This window comes from Rattus norvegicus, chromosome 8 (assembly GCF_036323735.1).
Source record: "Rattus norvegicus strain BN/NHsdMcwi chromosome 8, GRCr8, whole genome shotgun sequence".
NCBI classification, from domain to species: Eukaryota; Metazoa; Chordata; class Mammalia; order Rodentia; family Muridae; genus Rattus; species Rattus norvegicus.
The window spans coordinates 21,944,046-21,966,803 of NC_086026.1; positions in this window are offsets into that span (position 1 = coordinate 21,944,046).

The window sequence follows — 22,758 nt, forward strand, 5'->3', positions numbered from 1 at the left end:
GGAACAGATAAACCATCTAAACAACCCCATAACTCCTAAAGAAATAGAAGCAGTCATTAAAAGTCTTCCACTTAAAAAGAGCCCAGGTTGAGATGGGTTCAGTGCAGAATTCTATCAGACCTTCATAGAAAACCTCATACCAATACTATCCAAACTATTCCACAAAACTGAAACAGATGGAGCATTACTGAATTCCTTCTATGAAGCCACAATTACTCTTACACCTAAAACACACAAAGACCCAAAAAAGAAAGAGAACTTCAGACCAATTTCCCCTGTGAATATTGACCCTAAAATAGTCAATAAAATTCTTGCAACATGAATCCAAGAACACATCAAAACAATCATCCATCATGTTCAAGTAGGTTTCATCCCAGGTATGGAGGGATGGTTTAATATATGGAAAACCACCAACTTAACCCAGTACAAAAACAAACTGAAAGATAAGAACAACATGATCATTTTATTAGATGCTGAGAACCATTTGACAAAATTCAACACTCCTTCATGATAAAAGTCTTGGAAATATCAGGAATTCAAGGCCCATATCTATACATAGTAAAACCATATACAGCAAACCAGTAGCTAACATTAAACCAAATGGAGAGAAACTTTAAGCAATCCCACTAAAATCGGGGACTAGATTAGGCTGCCCATTCTCTTCCTACTTCTTCAATATAGTACTTGAAGTCCTAGCCAGAGCAATTAACCAACAAAAGGAAGTCAAAGGATACAGATTGGAAAGGAAGAAGTGAAAATATCACTATTTGCAGATGGTATGATAGTATATTTAAGTGGTCCCAAAAGTTCTACCAGAGAACTACTAAACCTGATCAACTCCTTCAGCATCATGGCTGGGTATAAAATTAACTCAAATAAATCAGGAGCCTTGCTTTACAGAAAAGAGAAACAAGCTGAGAAAGAAATTAGGGAAATGACATCATTCATAATAGTTCAAAATAATATAAAATACCTTGGTGTGACTTTAAACAAGCAAGTGAAAGATTTGTATGATAAGAACTTCAAGACTCTGAAGAAAGAAATTTAAGAAGATCTCAGAAGATGGAAAGATCTCCCATGCTCATGGATTGGCAGAATTAATATAGTAAAGATGGCCATTTGACCAAAAGTGATCTACAGATTCAATGCAATCCCCATCAAAATACAAATCCAATTCTTCATAGCGTTAGTCAGAACAATTTGCAAATTCATCTGGAATAACACAAAACCCAGGATAGCGAAACTATCCTCAATATTAAAAAGACTTCTGGGGGAATCACTATCCCTGAACTCAAGCAGTAATAGAGAGCAATAGTGATAAAAACTTTATGGTATTGGTACAGAGACAGGCAGATAGACCAGTGAAATGGAATTAAAGACCCAAAAATGAACCCACACACCTATGGTCACTTGATTTTTGATAAAGGAGCCAAAACCATCCAATGGAAAAAAGATAGTGTTTTCAACAAATGGTGCTTGTTCAACTGGAGGTCAGCATGTAGAAGAATGCAATAAATCCATTCTTGTGGCCCTGTACAAAGGTTAAGTCCAAGTGGATCAAGGACCTCCACATCAAACCAGATACAGTCAAACTAACAGAAGAAAAACTAGGGCAGCATCTCAAACACATGGGCACTAGAAAAAATTTCCTGAACAAAACACCAATGGCTTATGCTCTAAGATCAAGAATCGACAAATGGGATCTCATAAAACTACAAAGCTCTGTAAGGCAAAGAACACTGTTATTAGGACAAAACAGCAACCAACAGATTGGGAAAAGATCTTTACTAATCCCACAACTGATAGAAAGCTTATATCCAAAATATACAAAGAACTCAAGAAGTTTGACTGCAGGGAGACAAATACCCTGTTAAAAATGGGGTTCAGAGCTAAACCAAAAATTCTCAGCTGAGGAATATCGAATGGCTGAGAAACACCTAAAGAAATGTTCAACATCTTTAGTCATAAGTGAAATGCAAATCAAAACAACCCTGAGATTCCACCTCACACCAGTCAGAATGGCTAAGATCAAAAACTCAGGTGACAGCAAATGCTGGCGAGGATGTGGAGAAAGAGGAACACTCTTCCATTGTTAGTGGGATTGCAGACTGGTATGACCATTCTGGAAATCAGTCTGGAGGTTTCTCAGAAAACTGGAAATTGCACTACCTGAGGACCCAGCTATGCCCCCCTTGGGCATATCCCCAAATGATGCCCCAACATATAACAAAGACACATGCTCCACCATGTTCATAGCAGCCTTATTTATAATAGCTAGAAGCTGGATAGAACCCAGACAGCTTTCAACAGAGGAATGGATACAGAAAATGTGGTACATCTACACATTGGAATACTACTCAGCTATCAAAAACAATGACTTTATGAAATTCATAGGTAAATATATGGACCTGGAAAATATCATCCTGAGTGAGGTAACCCAATTACAGAAAAACACACATGGTATGCACACATTGATAAGTGGATATTAGCCCAAATGCTTGAATTACCCTAGATGCACAGAATACTTGAAACTCAAGAGGCTGATCAAAATGCGGATGCATCACTCCTTCTTTAAAAGGGGAGCAAGAATACCCTTAGAGGGGGATAGGGAGGCAAACTTTAGAACAGAGGCAGAAGGAACACCCATTCAGAGCCTGCCCCACATGTGGCCCATACATATACAGTCACCAAACTACATAAGATTGATGATGCAAAGAAGTGCAGGCTGACAGGAACCGGATCTAGATCTCTCCTGAGAGACACAGCCAGAATATAGCAAACATAGGCGAATACCAGCAGCAAACCACTGAACTGAGAATGGGACCTGTGCCCACCTGCCCCCGTGAAGAAATCAGAGAAAGGACTGAAAGAGCTGAAGGGGCTTGAGATCCCATATGAACAACAATGCCAACTAACCAGAGCTTCCAGGGACTAAGCCACTACCCAAAAACTACACATGGACTGACCCTGGGCTCCAACTGCATAGGTAGCAATGAATAGCCTAGTAAGGTCACTAGTGGAAGGGGAAGCCCTTGGTCCTGCCAGGCTGGACTCCCAGTGACTGAGATTGTTGGGGGAGTACAGTAATGGGGGGAGGATGGGGAGAGGAACACGCATATAGAAGGAGAGGGGGTGGGGTTAGGGGATGTTGGCCTGGGAACTGGGAAAGGGAATAACATTTGAAATGTAAATAAGAAATACCCAATTTAATAAAGACGGGGAAAAAGAACACATGGGTTCTTCTGGTGACAATGAATAAACTCTAAATAAGTACTTGTGACAATAATCATTGCCCTCATACTATCATTGCGAGATCAACTGGAAAATATTGAAACACACTCAAGCAGAATTGTTGAAAATAAAAAGATAAAAGAGACCTAAATCCAGCTCAAAATGAAAACTTGTCAAGGTAACTTCTTTGCACATCCACAGGGCAGTTCTCATTGTGTCACTCATAATTTCTGGCAGGCTTTATGTCCCTCCTTGTCAGTAAGGTTCCAACTTTCACCAAAATTCTCACTGGATGTCATCAGTGATAGGCTCTGCCTTTGTCCATGAGTGAACATTAGTCCATTCAAAGGGGTGAAATGTTGCATGATCTATAGGATCTTGCAGGATGGTCTGTATGTGACACTTCAGCATGGGTTAAATATTGCCTTACTTAATGAAGGTACATCTGTGAATTAATTGTCCAGATGGGGAGTTCATAGGTTTTGGGGTCGTTTAAATAGCACTGTCAAACTATTCCCATAGTTATAAAGAGGCAAATCAATTGTCAAAGCAGAAACACGCAAGCTGTGGAGTACAACCTAAAGTGTGTCAGAGAGTCACAGAGACGTAGGAAGGGATGCTGGTAGTTGAATTGTTGGTGTTTAAATTTTGTAGTTATACTTCAGGAATAGAGCTTCCACACTATGCTATGAAATAAAGGAAAAAGTTAGAAGACACCTTGTGGGACTTTTCAAAATGCTCGATAAACTCTCCTTCTTATCCCCTAGAAAGAGCTTACCAGTGATCAGTGACTTCTATTTGTATTCATAGAGAAGAATGAAGTAAGGTGAACTTTTTCAAACAATGTATGTTTTTATTATTTCTTTGAGAATTGATATCTTGATAATATCCAGCCCTACATCTCCCTGAAACTTCTACAAGGTCTACGTTTCTTTCTTACACTCCTTACCTTCTCATGCCCTCCTTGGTTTTCGTCTGTTCATTTGTTTGTTTGTTCTGCTTTTACAAGACACTGTCTAGGAGCCAGTGTTGTTCTGGCCCTTACGATGTTCCTGCCCCTTGGACCACGATGGTACCTGAGCCTTAGGCATAGGTTGTGTTTTGTGCTGTAAATATATAAATTGAGGACGGGTAGCCCAGAGACATGTATTTTCCACAATTTTAACCTTCTGTAGATTTCTGCAATGATCTTTATCTGCTGCAAAAGTGATTTTGAAGTCAGTTGGGAATAATACTGGTTTAGGAAACTGGCAATTGCAGCATCTTTTCTAGGATCTACAGCCTGGCTAGCATGGGTTGTTTGTTAAGTTTACAGTGTAGGACATGAATTTCCTCCTATTGAGTAGACCTTAAATCTACTTAGGTGTCTCTCCATTCCAGGCAAGGGACAAGAGGGTTCAATAGAGAGCCACAACGGTGGGCCAAGATAGAGCAAAGAGAGACCAGAAAAAAGACACTTAGTATGAACCAGAAACCCAAGTCTGGCAATTCTGGCCTAGCTGATTCTTTGTACTGTGAAATCCCTTTGCTTTTGTTTTCATGCTATACAACAAATTGATCATATAGTATACTTCTCCAACATACTAATGGCTATGTGGGAAAAAACTACAAAAGCCCATGAGTCATCAGAAATCTGACCAAATCCCTGTAGGAAACAGCAGGATCCTTGTTACAAGTAAGAAATGGAGATCCTGAAGTGCAACTGACTGAGGGACAAAAGGAAGTGTTTTAGACTGAACTTAGAATTCACAGTAAGGAGGAAACCACTGACTCTAGGAAGCAGAAGCCTGTAATAAGCCAGTCCTCACACATTTCAAAGTTGTTTAGATTGAACTCAGGCCATCTATCTAATTTGTTCTCTGGGGCATACTCGGAGTATATATATATATATATATATATATATATATATATATATATATTTATTTATTCAAAAGTTGACTCTTTTAAAATTTTCTCAGTCTGTTGGATGTCCAAAGGTCATGACATTTTTAAGCTATTAAAAGGAAATGCCTCAATAGGTAAATTAAAAATAGATTCAGTAACAGAAAGCACAGTGACTAAAAGCTAGGAAAAATATCTATATATAGCAGTGGAGAAGGTAACAGACAAATGGTTTTAGAAAATTCAATATAGTTGGAACTTAAAAGGCCTGAATCAGGAAATAAAGGCTGTGTGAAGTTGTCACAACTTCACATGAGACAGAATGTTCAGGAACTTCAAGAAGAGGCAGCATGAAAAATGGTTTCTGAGGCAGGAATGGTCTGTGTCACACTGTGATCCCAGGAACCCATTTTCCCAGCCCCTACTAAAGCAGCGGTGCAGCTGGGAAGAGCGGGGATCTGTGACCCCCACATTACAAGGTATCCTCCCTAGATCTCATAGTGAAGAGGTCTGTATTTTGATATGTCTCTTTAAGATATTCCACTTCGTTCTAATTCCTGTAAAACCAGGGCAGCATTGACATCTTTAGATTCACTCTAAGAAGGGGTCAAATATTTACCTAGCATGTGAATAAAGATATATGAGGATTTATTCCCAGCTCAAAGCCTAACCTAATCTGTGGCAATAATTTCTAAGACTTCAAAGCTGAGACACATGGTGCTATTAAAAATTATCTGTGTTCTGGCTCTTAGAGTGTTTCTACCCTTTTGTCCATGATGTTCCCTGAGCCTTAGGTACAGGTTATGAAACTGAAGATGCGCCATGTTTTTACATGCTGTGCATGCATGGCTGGTTTTATCTTTGTCAACTTTGTGATGGTAAAATGAAATTGAATTCTTTTTATAAAGCAGCAGAAATTAAAACCAATTAATTAATATTTAAAAGTGTAATCGTTTCAGTCCACTAAATTGATGTGAAGAAGCATTAATGGGCAATGACTTAAATCCCTGACACTATCCACCTACGCAAGGAAAATCTAGCTGCTGCACAAAATATCCTTTTTCCTTCTGTATGTCACTAAGAGCCAGTGGCTCCTGGTGTAATATATAATCCAGAACATGGCATTTAGCACCATGGTCTGTATGCACTGTTACCTCATGAAATCGTTCTTAAGAGTATAGGGTTAGTGACTTCCTGGATATAGAGTGTTATGTAATAAAAATGGTTACCTACCTCATAGAGGAAGAAGCCAATTAGTAATTAATCCCTCCATTCCAGCTTTGTTTGGAATTATAGCAAAGAAGAATGAACTAGGAGAAGGAACGTGGTGTACATGAAGGTGTCTGGGAGAATGACTGGAGTCATTTAAGGACAATTTGTGAGAGTCCCGTGGCCTGATTACAAACATTATTTTTAGTTAAAGACATTATTATGAACATTAATGAGCAGCCAGATGGCATAGCACCAGAAGTCTAACCAATAGCAAAATGCTATTCACTAAGGCTACTCAATGCATGCCCAGGTGGCCAGAAGTAATGCAATCCCATTCAAGTGGAATAAACTGTACGTCATCTAAACCCCAAACAGCTACCTTTACATTCACACATCCACAATGAAAGTCATGCTCACAAAGACACACTCACGTACATAGATACACAGATACACAGACAGAAGGACACATGTGCACACACATATGCACACAGGCACACACACACACACACACACTCACATGCACACGCACATGCATATGCACACATATGCACATGTGCAGAGAGAGAAAAGAAGAGAGAGACAGGTTGAGTCACAGACCACTTGCACACACAGAGAAGCTCATATGCAAACATGAACACACATACAGAAACACTGGCATACAAAACACTCAAAATAAAACAAACAAAAATACGCATTAGAGCTGTCTCAGTCCTTGCATTTGGTTAAATATTGGCAAAAACTACTAAAGCATCTGACCCAAAGTGCATGAACTAATGGATAAAGGGGTTCTGGAGCACTTTCTTATGGAATAATACATGCAAGGTAAAGCATGCTGGGTGTGATTCAAATTCCAAAAATAGTAAGTTGAAAAGAGGAATTTCTTTTGTTTGAATTTTTTATTTATTTACATTTCAAATGTTATCCCCTTTCCTGGTTTCCCCTCCGGAAACCCCCACCCCATCCTCCCTTCCCCTGCTTCTGTGAGGGAGCTTCCCCAGTTACACCAAGATTTTTTATATTATTTGTGACTATTTTAAGAGTTTTGTTTCTCTCTTTCCTTTCTCAGTCTGTTTATCATTTGTATAAGGCTTCTGATTTGTTTGTGTTAGTTTTATACCCAGCCACTTTGCTAAGTTCTTTCTCAGGTGTCCAAGTTCTCTGATGCAATTTTTGGGGTCACATGAATATTATGATATCATTCAACAAGTTGTGATCCCTTGACTTCTTTACAATTTGTATCCCCTTGATCTCCTTTTATTCTCTTATTGCTCTAGTTAGAACTTCGTGTAGCATATTGAATAATTTCAGACCCGATGAAACTTTAGAATTCTGTCAAGGTTCAATGAACAAGAAGGACAATTATATTTCATAAATTTATTTTGTCTGGCCCTGTAGAGGTTGAATCTATGGGTCCATACGGGAGTATCCTCCTTTCTGTTCCGCGCTCCTCTCTGGCTTTAGCAGAGGAGTTCCAGCTCTCTCCCTCATTATGCAGCAGCACAGATGTGCGTGGCAGCACTATACACCACTGTGGCTGCTAAGGCCTCAGCGTCTGCTCCTGCTGCTGAGCGGCAGGAGGAAGTCTTTAATGAACCCACAGCACAGGAGCTCATGCTGTTCCTTACTAGTCCAGAAGCATTGTTTAATAGAAGCCTGGGATTGATTGCCTTCAGAAATATGGCAGGATTCCTTGTCCTCAAAGGCACATGATGATAAATGTCATAATTAATGTTGAAGGGAGGCACAGTGGACTCTTCAATGAACAGCCAAGTTTTCTGTCTTAATTACGGACTCGAGATGTAATACTTCTAGAATTACCTTACAAGTTTTTTTTTTTCCCGTCTTGCTATTCTTGCTATCCAATAAGGATCTCTGAGCAACTGAACTTCTGATTGAGAATCATTCTGAAGTTTGCACAAGAAACATGACATCCCATGGCTTTTGGTCCCCTGACTTTGGTCAAGCAATGAGTTAAAATCAGACCTCATCTCTGCAAAGGGTTGAGGAAGGCGACAAGGATGATTTTATGTAAAAAAATTTTTCTTACATAGCCAAATCTGGTTCCTGGGTTTTCTAGTTCACCTCAGATGCTCACTCTTTCTTGCATATCTGCCGAAAGGAGATGACCCACAAACTAAGCAGTGCAGCCTCTCTCTCTCTCTCAAGGTCAGTGACGCATTGACCTTGGCTTTCTTCTCGAGTCAGAAGAGTGTTTATGCAATGTGTCTGGTGATTTCTAGCTGAAGACTTTGGACTCACCTGCTGCCACTGATCGAGTCGTTTTTCACTTGTGTTCCAGAGTTTTCTAGTCGTAAGTCCTAACACACCTTGCAGGACACTTTAGCATTTTACTGGTAGATTTATGTGAGTAGTTTTTTGATTCAAGACCTTCAGCCTATGGTGTGTTTCCTGAAAACCGGATGGAATAGCTTGAGCCAAAGGCACAGACCTAATTACTAGAGTTCCCAGGTTGATCCTGGGCTTCCTGGTGGGGAATTGCCTGTGGATTATTTAACTACTTTGAGATTAATTTTCTTACAAATAGTAATATAAAAATAGCAACACTTAGTGCTGAGGGGCACTGTGATTTCAGCATGATGCTTATGCTGGAACTGTATCTGCAGTGCTACCCACACGACCAAATTTGTATTCTTTCCCCTCTGATACCATATGGAACTTTCAATATTTTTTCAAAACTGGGAGATAACTCCTAAGTATTTGAGGCAAATGATCCACACACATTTTCATAATAGTGATTATTATATTTATGATTAATGTATGAAAATGATGTAAATCGATCCTGTAAGCATATAACTTCCATGTTTGTTATGACGTCGCCTTCGTTTTAAGACATGGTCTCATGTCTTAAAGGTGTTATTGTACCCAATATTAAGCCAAATTCCTAATATTTACTCCTCTACCTCCTAAATGCTAGAGTTACAGGCTTATCCCACTACACTCATATGTAGCCATTTTATAATAATAAAACAATTCAATTTGTCATTGTTTGAGACTCATTGTGGTCAGACTCAGAGTCATTAGAAAACAAATAATAAATGCTGATAAGAATGTGGACAAAAGTAATCATTTTTGCATCTTTGCAGGGAGCACCAACTTGTCTGGTCACTAAGGTTGTCTGTACAGAGAATTTTCAAAAACACTAGAAGTAGATCTAGCATATGACCCTTCTATACCTCTTATTAATATTTACTCAAATCAGTATGTTGGAGATATTGCACATCAAAGTTTCCTAAAGCGCTATTCACAGTGGTAGAGCCGTTATGTCATGAGCATAGATTATTGTCAACAGAGCATGTTCAAGGAAAACATGTTATATACAAAAGGTAAATTTTTTCCAGCCATAAAAAGATGAACATATGTGATTTTCAGGAATAAAAATGTAAATAAAGATAATCATATTAAGTCAGCTTCAGAAAGACAAATTTCATGAGTTTCTTTCTTGAATTTGGTTCCTTGATTTTATGCAAATGCATATTTACATATAGATATTTATATGTTGTATCATATATATAAAATATTATTTGTATAACATGAAAGTAAAAGCAAAATTGTCTAGGAGAACACGTGGAAATACTGGGGAATGGAGTGTGGATAAAGGCTGAGAGTGGTTAGGGGGGAAATGGTCAATGTACAATATGCCCTTGCTTGAAAATATTCTTATGTAACCCAGAATTTACAATAAACTTGTTTTTAAAGAATAAAAATTAGAACAGCTGAAGACACAAATTAAAAGGTAAAATTTGCCTATTTCAATGAATGCACACTCACTTCGAGGAATGTATTTTACTGCCCTGAGCTTTGCACCTTATATAAAACTTAGATATTTAGCTTTGGATTTGAGACATCTGGTTATCTTCAATGTACTTCCCAAATGGGATTTTACACAGGATAAGCACTCAATTACCATTTTATTTCGAAAGAAAATAAGTTACCATTATGTTATAAGCTTATGACCTCAAGGTCATAGGTTGAGTTTCCCAAAATAAATGTAGCTACACTATTTTGTGTAGACATTTGGGGATGAAATGTCATGCAACTGAAGTTTATACTCACAAGCATATTTGCCACCACTACTGTGGGAGAAGTTATTCTGCAGAGCTTCCTGCTTTCCTTGAATACTAACTACAATGTGCATGTTGTTACCCCAAATAATACTTGGATGCATTGGGTATTACAGCCTATCCCAGAAGGGTGTATTCCTCACCTGGATAGCCATACCTGTGTCTTAAATACATCTCTGGTCTGATTATTTTTTGCTTACTGTTCCCAGTCACCCAGACTTTAGGAATTCAAGTGACAAGGATCCTATTCTTGTGTGTCAATAAAAAGACTATATCCTGATCCCAAAGCGCTAAACTTTTATTGAAGAGCTTTGAGGGGTTACTCAGGATTTAGGAATTTCTTGTATTTAGTGCAGGGACCTCAATGGCCAAGTAAAGTTTCTATAAAAATCAAGTATATCAGTAACAAATTAACAAAAGGTTTAGAGATATTAGTGTACATTTTTAATGAAGGTTAAAATCATGAACTTCTGAGTTTCTACAATTGATCACATTTTCTTGTTGTGATGATAATCACTAACATTGTAGAAATGTTCATATGAGACATTTTAAACAGATATCATTTACTCATATATATATATATGCACTTTACTTTTTAAAAAATAGTTTTTTTTCATATAAAATGTCCTATTCATGGTTTCCCCTCTCTCTTCTCCTCCCAGTTCTTCATCAACTCACCTCCCATCTGGATTCATCCCTTTCTGTCTCTCATTAGGAAACAATAAGTGATTATAATATATAATGTAATATAATATAATATGGTAAAACAAAAGCAAACTAATTGAAATAGGACAAAATTAACAAACAGAAACCAAAGCAACCATGAAAGGTATAAGAAACATGTATAGACACAGACCCATCATTCACACACCCAGGAATCCCATAAAAACACAAAACCAGAAACCATAATATGCAAAGGACCTATAGGGTCAATAAATGAACAAATATAAAATATAAAAAATTAAATAAAAAACAAAGAAATTAAAAGCCTAAAATTTATATTATGGGACAAGAAACTTGTAAAGACGCCATTGAGTGACTTTTCTGTTGGGCATCGAGTTTTGAGCATTTGTAAAATTTGTTTCTCCTGTGAAACTTCCTTTAGAAAACTATCGTCATTTGCACGCAATTATCAATTGAAGACTGCTTCTGGGTGAGAGAAGATGGCTTGTGTCCTCTTTTCCTTTGATCTGGATTACACCCTCAGGTCCGTCCCTGAATGGCCCCTGCATGCTGCCGCAGTCTCTGTGCATTCTTTTGTGAGCCCTTCTGTTGCGTTTAGAAGACCGTTTCCCTAATAGAAGAAAAACTAGGGAAGCATCTGGAACACATGGGCACTGGAAAAAATTTCCTGAACAAAACACCAATGGCTTATGCTCTAAGATCAAGAATCGACAAATGGGATCTCATAAAACTGCAAAGCTTCTGTAAGGCAAAGGACACTGTGGTTAGGACAAAATGGCAACCAACAGATTGGGAAAAGATCTTTACCAATCCTACAACAGATAGAGACCTTATATCCAAAATATACAAAGAACTCAAGAAGTTAGACCGCAGGGAAACAAATAACCCTATTAAAAATGGGGTTCAGAGCTAAACAAAGAATTCACAGCTGAGGAATGCCGAATGGCTGAGAAACACCTAAAGAAATGTTCAACATCTTTAGTCATAAGGGAAATGCAAATCAAAACAACACTGAGATTTCACCTCACACCAGTGAGAATGGCTAAGATCAAAAACTCAGGTGACAGCAGATGCTGGCGAGGATGTGGAGAAAGAGGAACACTCCTCCATTGTTGGTGGGATTGCAGACTGGTAAAACCATTCTGGAAATCAGTCTGGAGGTTCCTCAGAAAATTGGACATTGAACTGCCTGAGGATCCAGCTATACCTCTCTTGGGCATATACCCAAAAGATGCCTCAACATATAAAAGAGACACGTGCTCCACTATGTTCATCGCAGCCTTATTTATAATAGCCAGAAAATGGAAAGAACCCAGATGCCCTTCAACAGAGGAATGGATACAGAAAATGTGGTACATCTACACAATGGAATATTACTCAGCTATCAAAAACAACGAGTTTATGAAATTCGTAGGCAAATGGTTGGAACTGGAAAATATCATCCTGAGTGAGCTAACCCAATCACAGAAAGACATACATGGTATGCACTCATTGATAAGTGGCTATTAGCCCAAATGCTTGAATTACCCTAGATCCCTAGAACAAACGAAACTCAAGACGGATGATCAAAATGTGAATGCTTCACTCCTTCTTTAAATGAGGAAAAAGAATACCCTTGGCAGGGAAGGGAGAGGCAAAGATTAAAACAGAGACTGAAGGAACACCCATTCAGAGCCTGCCCCACAGGTGGCCCATACATATATAGCCACCCAATTAGAGAAGATGGATGAAGCAAAGAAGTGCAGACCGACAGGAGCCGGATGTAGATCGCTCCTGAGAGACACAGCCAGAATACAGCAAATACAGAGGCGAATGCCAGCAGCAAACCACTGAACTGAGAATAGGACCCCCGTCGAAGGAATCAGAGAAAGAACTGGAAGAGCTTGAAGGGGCTCGAGACCCCAAAAGTACAACAATGTCAAGCAACCAGAGCTTCCAGGGACTAAGCCACTACCTAAAGACTATACATGGACTGACCCTGGACTCTGACCTCATAGGTAGCAATGAATATCCTAATAAGAGCACCAGTGGAAGGGGAAGCCCTGGGTCCTGCTAAGACTGAACCCCCAGTGAACTAGACTATGGGGGGAGGGCGGCAATGGGGGGAGGGTTGAGAGGGGGACACCCATAAGGAAGGGGAGGGGGGACGGGGATGTTTGCCCGGAAACCGGGAAAGGGAATAACACTTGAAATGTATATAAGAAATACTCAAGTTAATAAAAAAAAAAAAAAAAGAAGACCGTTTCCTTGGTGTCGCTCATCCTCTCTGACCCTTAAGCTCTTTCTGACTCCTCTTCCGGAGTTTCCTGAGCCCTGAGAGGAAGGATTTGATTGTAAAATCCCATTTGGGGCTGAATGTTCTGGAGTCTTTCACTCCACACATTTTCCAGTTGGGAGTCCCGGTGTTCGTTCCCATTTGCTGCAGGAGGAAGCTTCTCAGATGATGGCTGAGCAAGCTGCTGACCTATGATTATAGCAGAATTTCATTACGAATCTTGTTATCGCTAAGTAAATATTAGTGTGTTCCTTGTTTATATGCCAGAAACTCTACTAAGCAGTAACGCGTACATGTTTATTAAATGCTAGAGTTTTATGTAGATCTATTATTGTTCTGGCTTTGGAGGTGGAGGATCTGAGCCTCCGTGAAGCTCTATAATTGGCCTCACATTTAGTAACTGGAGGCTCAAGCCTGTGTCCAAGTGCTGTCAGTGTTTTGTGCCACCGACAGTGGGATCTTAAGCCATAATATCTTCATCAACCAGTCCCAGAGAACATCAATCTAATATGTTATGCTTTAGGAGATTGTTCTGCTGGCCAGGGGCTTTGAGGAGCCTGCCCTTCATAGGAAAGTGAAGCCTGTAAGAAGGATGTGGTCTGATTGCATCTACTGTGTACTATCATCTTGTTCTTCATATGCTTTACGGAACACCAGGTATGGGTTCTGTCTCTCCCTTCCCCCTAACTCTTCCTTTCTCTCTTCCTTGTTCTCTTCAGTCCTGGTAACACAACCCAGGGCTTGGTATTTGCTAGAGTAGAAATGTACCACTGAGTACCAAGTCCAGTCCCTGGATTTTCTTATTTTATATTTCCAGTATATGGGATTTGATCTGGTACAAATCCAGATTCTGCTTTCTGGTTATAGGAAGCTGAAGTTATCTGACAGCTTTTTCATATTTACGTTGATTCTAGAGTATTACCCACTTGAAGGAATTATTTGAGAGTCAAATAAATATCTCCTTGAAGTAGGGAGTTTGGTACAAACATTTATTTTCTATGTCACCTGTTTGGGAATTTCTTGCACAGAGAGCTGGCACTTTATGTAGTAGTTAAGTGGAGCAAAAATTACTTCTATCATACAAGTGTGGGCAATATTGTCTGTGGTTTTCTGATGAATCACAACAACCACTATCATGAGAAACCTGCCATAAAAGTCTTCAGTGAGGAACACACTTAATTTTATTAAGCTTAGTATTTACAACATGATTTTTACTTATATGCTGTATAACTCTGGTTATATATACATATATATATATGAATATGTCATTTTTATGTATAAAATATGCACCCCGTGATAGTATTTGTTCATAGGACACATTTCACTAATATTGCTAAAATGGGAGTAGGTGGAATGTGATATATCCTAATCTAAATAATATCAGTTAGGTTTTTAAATATTTACATTAAGATTATATCGTGAGTATGTTTTCTAGTATGCTAAGAAACATGGAATTTTATCATCTGGAATCAGTTTTAGTGTGGGAAAAAGTTCAGGATTGCCTTGTGTACCACAGTGAAGACTCATTCATTTCTGAACACAGCTTCTGCATTGTTGTCCTCACCCCCACCTCTCCATTATTGTTACATACTCTGCATTTACATATATACAGCATGAAGTGCTGACTTGCATAGTATTGTCATCTTGGGAGGTAGGTATCTAGGTCTAATTTTCATGCATAGAATAGGTTTTATGTCTAAAGTACCAGGGATAAATTCAGAATACATATTTAACATATCTCTCTCCAAGAAAGCTTGACTCACTGTTAGTAAAAATAATGACCATTGAAATTACAACAGTTCCCCAAGGATTGGCATGATGAGCATTTCAGGAGTATGCCTCTTCTCAACTGTGAGTTTTTTTTAACATCTGTAGCTTCTCTCCAGAAGTCAGAAAATTGGCTTCTGTAGACCTTGAGAGGAGCAGGAAGGAGCATGGTTGACATAACGATGAGGCCATTCTGCTTTAACCTAGCACAGCTTCTTTTTAGTTTCTATAGACTTGGGGTGAGTTACTCATCATCAGCTGCTAATGCTAAAATCTGTTACAGGCTTTCATGGGGCAGTGAAAGAGACAAATTAAACCAAGAAACGAAACACCTTGTAAGTACAGAGTAAAGATACACAGGGGTCTGAAAACTGTGCTTCCATGGCCATCTGGCCAGCCTCCAATATTTGCATGGTGTATGAGTCCAGAATGTTGTTATCATTTTGAACTAGTTATACAAGTATCTTCATTTTGTTTCTTGCACCATAAAACTTAATGCATTTACCCTCTGGCCCTCTAAAAATGTTTTCTGATTCCTGATCTTGGATATTAATTTTATAGGCTCTATCTAATGTTCTCTATTAAATACTCTAAAGGGAAGATGGACCACAAGCTTAGTCATCATTGCTGATCTAGTGGTACTACTGTCTATGCACAGTAGTAGTCTTTGAGAGAACCCCTGGGAATGGTCAATGAATCTTTCATATATATATATATATATATATATATATATATATATATATATATATATAGTCTGATACCCTGATGCTCACATTTCTTCTCTATTTCACATAACAGGAAGTAAAATAGACCTATGACCACTCTTGTCAATTGGAACCTTCCTGATAGATCAAAAATTTAAATTAGAGTTGACCCTGGGGCTAGAGAGGTATCTCAGTGGTTAAGATCACTGACTGTTCTTCCAGAGGTCCTGAGTTCAAGTCTCAGCAACCACAAAGTGGCTCACAACCATTTGTAATGGGATCCAGTGCCCTCTTCTAGTGTGTTAGTGTGTTTGAAGAGAGCAATAGATATAGAGTTGGCCCTGAAGTGTACATAGCTCTGTTTGAGAAAAAAAAAAAAAACTTCATGGGTCATGTATTTTATCCATGCCCATAGAAATCAGTCAGTCTCTACAGAGAGAAGTGCATCAATGGAAAACAGAATAGAGTTGGGCAGAGAGAGATGACCTTGTTTCACATAGCTCACCACTTGGTGTTAGGAGGCACTTCAGCTTCTTTCTAATATGGCAGCCACTTTTTCCTTATGACTATGAATCACCTAAAAGTTGGGTAGTCCAAATCGAGGGATACTGTACACGTAAAATATATGCCATTTTAAAAAAAATTATGCAAAAGTATTTTATTAACAATTATATTTATTTTATGTTTAAATAATATTTTTAATATGTGGAACTGTATTTAATTTCACCAATGTCTTTGTCTCTTGTTTGGGAACTGGGGCATTTATAATTACTAATCTACTTCACAAAAAATGAATTGTTAGATATTTTTTAGAAATATAGTGACTCTGATTTGAGAAATATTTTTCTCTACAAATATGACTTCTCTACAGCTCTTTTCCTTGTTAGTGTTTCAAGTTGGTTTTAATGTCAAAAAATGTCTAAATAAAACAATGAATCCTGATGACATGCTCAACTAAGCTGTGCCATGTACTGATAAAATTTTCACCAATGAGGCAAAAATCCCATTGCTAAGAATATGCATTCTATTCCCTAATAAAGCATCAATATCACATGAAATTCTTATTTTCTGAATTCTTTTATTGGTTCTTCCTTATGGTGTTTACCTGAAAATCCACATCAGCTCATTTGTGGATTAGAACATGGAATTACTTGAGTAACTGTGTCACTCTCTCAGAGTATCCTAGTAAATGTGCAATTCAGTTGCTTTGTAAATCCTCTACTCCAGGTCTGTAGACAGTCTCTGTCATGAGAGCTGATGGTGACTATGTCAGTAATGCCCTTGTCATATAGTTTGCCTGGAAACACACTGAGCTTGTATACGGCGCACACAGTGTGTGTGAGGATTTCTCTAAGCTGTAGGGAAAGTGAGAGGCAAGCTGCGATATGGGAGGAGAGTGTGAGAGTGCACTTTCTCTAATCTCTGGACTGGAGGAGTCTGACTTTTCAGTAAACTGAAGGTTTATGACCTTGGGGACATCTTCTAAATCAGAAGGGAACCTTGTGAGGAGATAGCTATTAGAACTGCTTTGCTCAAAAGTCAACCTTGATTTCCTGTTTCCTACTTCCGTGTTGAGATATTCTTTTCTGAAGTGATCTTTTTTTCTCAGTAGTCAGAAATGAACCGTTTTAGCAATAAATCTCAACTGGCATCAGGTTGGGGAGAAAATTACTCTTATGTAGTAATTATTTTCTTGGGTCCTTCTGAAGACCACCAGATTTGGTAATAAAATGTCTAATGATGATGATCACATATATAGTTTTTCTTCTTGTGATTTAAAGTATAGTTCTTTAAATTGTTATTCTTGCTGAAGAATATCTGGCTTAAATATATACTCTATTTGGCTACAGGTGCTTAGTTTTCCTTAACCGTGTTGGTTTTCACTGGCATGTTGAGTTTTCAAATAAGTGGTGCCTCCTAATCCTAATTGTTTATTGAAACAAGTACATTAACAAACATATTTGAAACTAATGAAAAAGGCTTGAAAAGTAAAGGAAGGCTGATTATTATATTAAGTACTATTGTCTACCTCTTTAGAAACTCTTATAGAGAGTGTTAAGTGACAGAAAGGTATCACGACTAAGAAAACAAAGTAAAGTTACTTGTTTTGTGAATACATCAATGATCTATTAAGAACATCCCAATTAGGATAACATTCTTAACCCGACCTTGGCTATCACTATTTTAACTATGCTTTGTGCAGTTTTCTGGCAAACAAGTCAACATTCCTTGGCAATGTTTCTGGAACCTTCCTTATGTTTTATATGCTGTATGCATATATTATTAACATGTGCTAAAGAGTGCCATCTCGGACAGTCCTCAGCACCCCTATGGATTGCCCCCTTTGTAAATTTGTGTTTCCACAAACCACCTACTACATTCCTGGGATTATTTTCTGCCAGGTCACTTCAGCAAATTGAGAGAACTCTCTGAATTCTGCCTATCTTCTCATCTAATTCTGCAGTTAGAATTTTTAGTTAGAATTTAGTGTTTAACACAGTAAATGGGGAATGGCCCAGGAACTTCAGATGGTGGGTGCCAAATTTTCTTTTCACCCATGTATCTGCATTGTTTCCAAGGCATGTATGAAGGAAGGAAGGGAGCTTACTCCCTTTATAGAACTTATGGTGATAGAGGTTTATTGGGTGTTTCTGCAGCCTGAAGTTCCATTCTCATTCTTTCCCCTTGCTTTCTCTCCCCTATTACTGTAATTCTCTCTCCCTTGCCTCCCCTCAGAGCCTTTGGGATAACTCTGTTGCTTTTTGATTTGATTTTCTTCTGGTAAGTGAGTTAAAGTTGGCTCCATATATCCTCTCTTAAAAGAACACACAACCCATAGAAAGTGACTTCAAAGGCTGGGACTCAGGTTCCACAGATGTCTGAGCACTTATTTGTTTCAACAATGTGCTTCACAGGCTTGCGTAAATGCAATCTTCCAAAAGGCACCAGTGGAAGTGGCTGGCAGCCCCTGAGTTGTCCTGTTGGAGAAAACAATCTTGTCCCCTTGTCACAGTTATATCACTACTTTCAGACTTCATTCAAAGTTTTGGGTCTCTATTGCAAAGAGAGACAATGCAGATGAGCAATCTTCCAAAGCTACCAACAAAAATAGTGAGTGGGCCAGAGGACTGAGAGTATGTAACCACGTCCTTCGTGTTCATTTTACAATGAGAAGGATATTTTTCTTGGTTGAAGTCCTTCCCCACATTTACAATAAAGTCAACTTGACTAGGTTTAGAAACCTAATAGAAACATATCTCTGAAGATATTTGCAGAGAGGTTTGTATGAGGAGGAAAGGTGTTTCCTCCATGTGGGCATCACTAGCATCACTTCACAGATGGGATAAGATACTGTAGTGAATGAAAAGGAGAAAGTGATCCAAGCACCAGCACTCACTTCTCTCTGCTTCTAACTCTGGACACAAAATAGCCAGTTGCCTTATAATCCTACTGCTATGCCTCCCCCATCAGGATGAGCTGTACTCTTCCAACTGCCAGGCAAAACAAGCCTTTCTACCCTGAATTTCTTTTGGCGGGCATTCTGTTACTATTACTACAACAAGAACAAAAATATATCAGGAAATGAGAACCAAGGATAAGTCAAGAAAAGCATGTCTTGTTTTTGTTTTTGAATTTATATTTTTAAACTTTGAACTCTTCCCCTACAAAAGAAGTTAGGAACTATGGTTGATTTAAGGAAAATACTTAGTTTGGTTTATAGTTTTCTGATCTTCCCTTTTATATGCTGACTGTGAGTAGATTTCTGCAGATATGGACTGCATCCTGTCCTATCTGCCTTTTCTACACTGGATGTCATCCTTCAATGTTTTTCTTTTGCTTGACATCAAACTTAGTATATTGCTATATATATTTGCTCTTCAATACCAAGATTATTTTTTCTAGAAATGTTTAAGCTAACTCAAAGAATATTTCCCAAGCCTTGCTTTTCACATTAAAAAACAAACCAATAATAGTAGTGCGGTTCTTACCAAGATAAGAGCTCACCACAGCTTTCCTGGGTATTTGGGCAGGGAACTAAATGTCAATCCTGTAACCCTGTGCCATACTCTCTGTCCACGATCTTAGTCCAATGAACAGTGTTTAACACCACCATGCAACTAAATCTTGCCAATGAGAGAATAAGATTTAGAAATCTTACTTTGTGACTCAGATCATGCTTCCAGTTACGCACTGTAGGTATAATAGTTAGACGAGTGTCCAGACTCCCGAGTGGCTAAAACAGCACCTTGTAAGCTAAAGATGTTTTAGATGAATACAAGGGATTCTGATGAATAAAAAGAAATCAGATCACAACAAATACATCTTAGGGGGGATTTATGTAGAAGAGGGCATAGTGTGTGCTTGTAGGTGTGTTTACATGTATGTATACATAAATACATATATGCATTCATTTTGCATGTATGACAGCATCTGCTTATGATTTCTATTTTTTCATTTTTAAAATCTAAGGAATCATTATACACCATACAGTCATGAGATTCTGAATCACCACTGATTCTCTGTATTAGATGCATACAACGTAAGAAGTGGATATTTTACTGGGCGAAGTAGAAAATAATCTTGGAAGATAGTAGAGTTAATGCCACAGCTAAAGTCAAGGAAAAGATTAAGCTGTAATGGAGGAGGAGTCTCAGCTGCTCTATTGCAAAGCCTGATTTACTCTCAGTAGAGAGAGAGAGAGAGAGAGAGAGAGAGAGACAGACAGACAGACAGACAGACAGACAGACAGAAACAGAAAGAGACAAATTGACACACATACAGACATGGACAGACCAAAACACACACACACACACACACACACACACACACACACACACACACACACACACACACTTGCTCTTTTCTGTCAATTACAGGCCAGGAGGAGCTAGGCCACAGATTGCCATGCCTGATCCATTCTTTGTATTGCTAGATGACATGATCCTTTTAATAGTTAGTATCCAGAAACACTGATTAAGATGCATTCTTTAGTAGGGCACCGTAGTACTCACCTTTAATCTCAGTTCTCAGGATGCAGAAGCAGGTGGATCTCTGAATTCTAGGCCATCCTGGTCTATGAAATAAGAATTATTAGGGTTGTTCAGAAAACTCTATCTCAAAAGAAAAATGAAAATATTTCTTTCTTCTTATTCTGCCGGAAAAGTTTTATTTGCTGTGTGTATATTCCCAGTCTCTAACTCTTGTCTCATCTTTGCTTTCCTGTCTTTTTCTGTCACTCTCCCTCTCCCTCCAACCATGTCTTTTTCTTTTTATCTCTGTCTTACTCTCCCCTTTCATCTGGGGATTTGTTCTGCATGTAACTCAAGCAAATTTCCAATTTTTTGCTTCTGCCTGCTGTGTGTTGTTATGAGAATGCACACTGTTCTGACGACTCTTTCATGATTTTGACAAGCAGAAGAAGACCTGGATATGGAGAGTATCATCCAGAAGCATCATGAGAAGCATCTCCCAGACTGCCTTGGACAATTACAAGAGTTGGAAATAAACTGAGCACTGACTCACTAATACTTCACAATACTTCACAGGAGATCTAAAGGAACCTTGAATCTTATGCTGATGTCTCCACACCCTAAGATCATTTTACTTTGCTGTATTGTCTTTCTAAAGTGTTCCACTTGTTTATGTGACCTTATAGTCAGCAGTATTGAATAGTCAAATTAATATCTAAAATTGGATGCCTGTTGCCACCCAGAAGATTAAGATGGCTTTGAACCCAGAAATGGGCAGAAGATGTCTTCACACATACTTCAGGGGCTTGAGAAACATGTACAGACTGCATGAGTTCCTGTTCAGAGTCTGTTAGTTGAGGCAGATGAGGTGGCTCAGTGCACACAATGCTTCTGCAGGGACAGGAGTTTGGTTCCGAGTACCTGAGTCAGGTGGTGTACAACTCCCTATAATACCAATTCATGGACATTATAACCTGACTCCCTCCCTTGGCTTATGTTGGCATAGCATCTATGTGTGCAAACCTACGCACAATGGCATACATTCATAATAGGCTTATTCTGTTTCTCAGTGACATAGGCCAGTTTAGAGCAGATTAAAAGTAGATAAAGGCATTATTAATAGGAGGGAGCTTCGGTAGGTTCATCAACCTCACAGGTGAAGATCAGTGAAGTCACATGTCTGAAGCTAAAGAAAGGGGTTTTATAGAGCTTAGACAAGGAATGATGGCAGGTCAGCTAGTAGCTTGGACTGTGCCCATACATGACCAAAAATAGAGCTCCTGGGCAGGCACTCTTCGGTGGGTTACTGAAAACACAGAAAGCAGGAGTGATGGCATGTTAGCCTAGAGGTTTCTCCAAGCAGGCAGTGAGTTTTATCTGTGAAGGCAAAGTTGGGTAGGAAGGTGGACAAACAGGGTCTTTCAACTTTTATCAGGGGATAAGCAGGCTCTCCAGACTTACAATACCTACCTAAAATTAAAAAAGAAAATATTAATTTTCTGGGTTTTTTTTACCTAGTTATAAATCTACAGAGTAGAGAAATTGTGAACTATTGATTTTCTTTGCTTGACTATCAGCATATGAGATGGCAGCCTTCATTAGCAGGCCCACCTCACTTCAACATGTTCTTCCACCATATCCAAATTCTACCTTCATGGAATGGATACAAAGGGAAGTGCTGCCTTAGAGAGAATCTATCACATAGCTGCTTCAAATACCTTTTGCCCAGAATAGTTGTGCCAAGGAAGCTTAGTAAGGTCTGGTCACCTGAAATGCAAACAGTGACTTAATCTTAATTGTAGTAGGTGGGCATCTACTCCAGGGAAATAAAAATGTGGCTCAAAGTTCTATTGAGTCTTTACTTATAGGCCTAGCTCTGTGTAGAACTCTGCACCAGGAGAAAAATTGTACAGTACATTTTAATACATACAGAAGATGGATTTATTTACAAT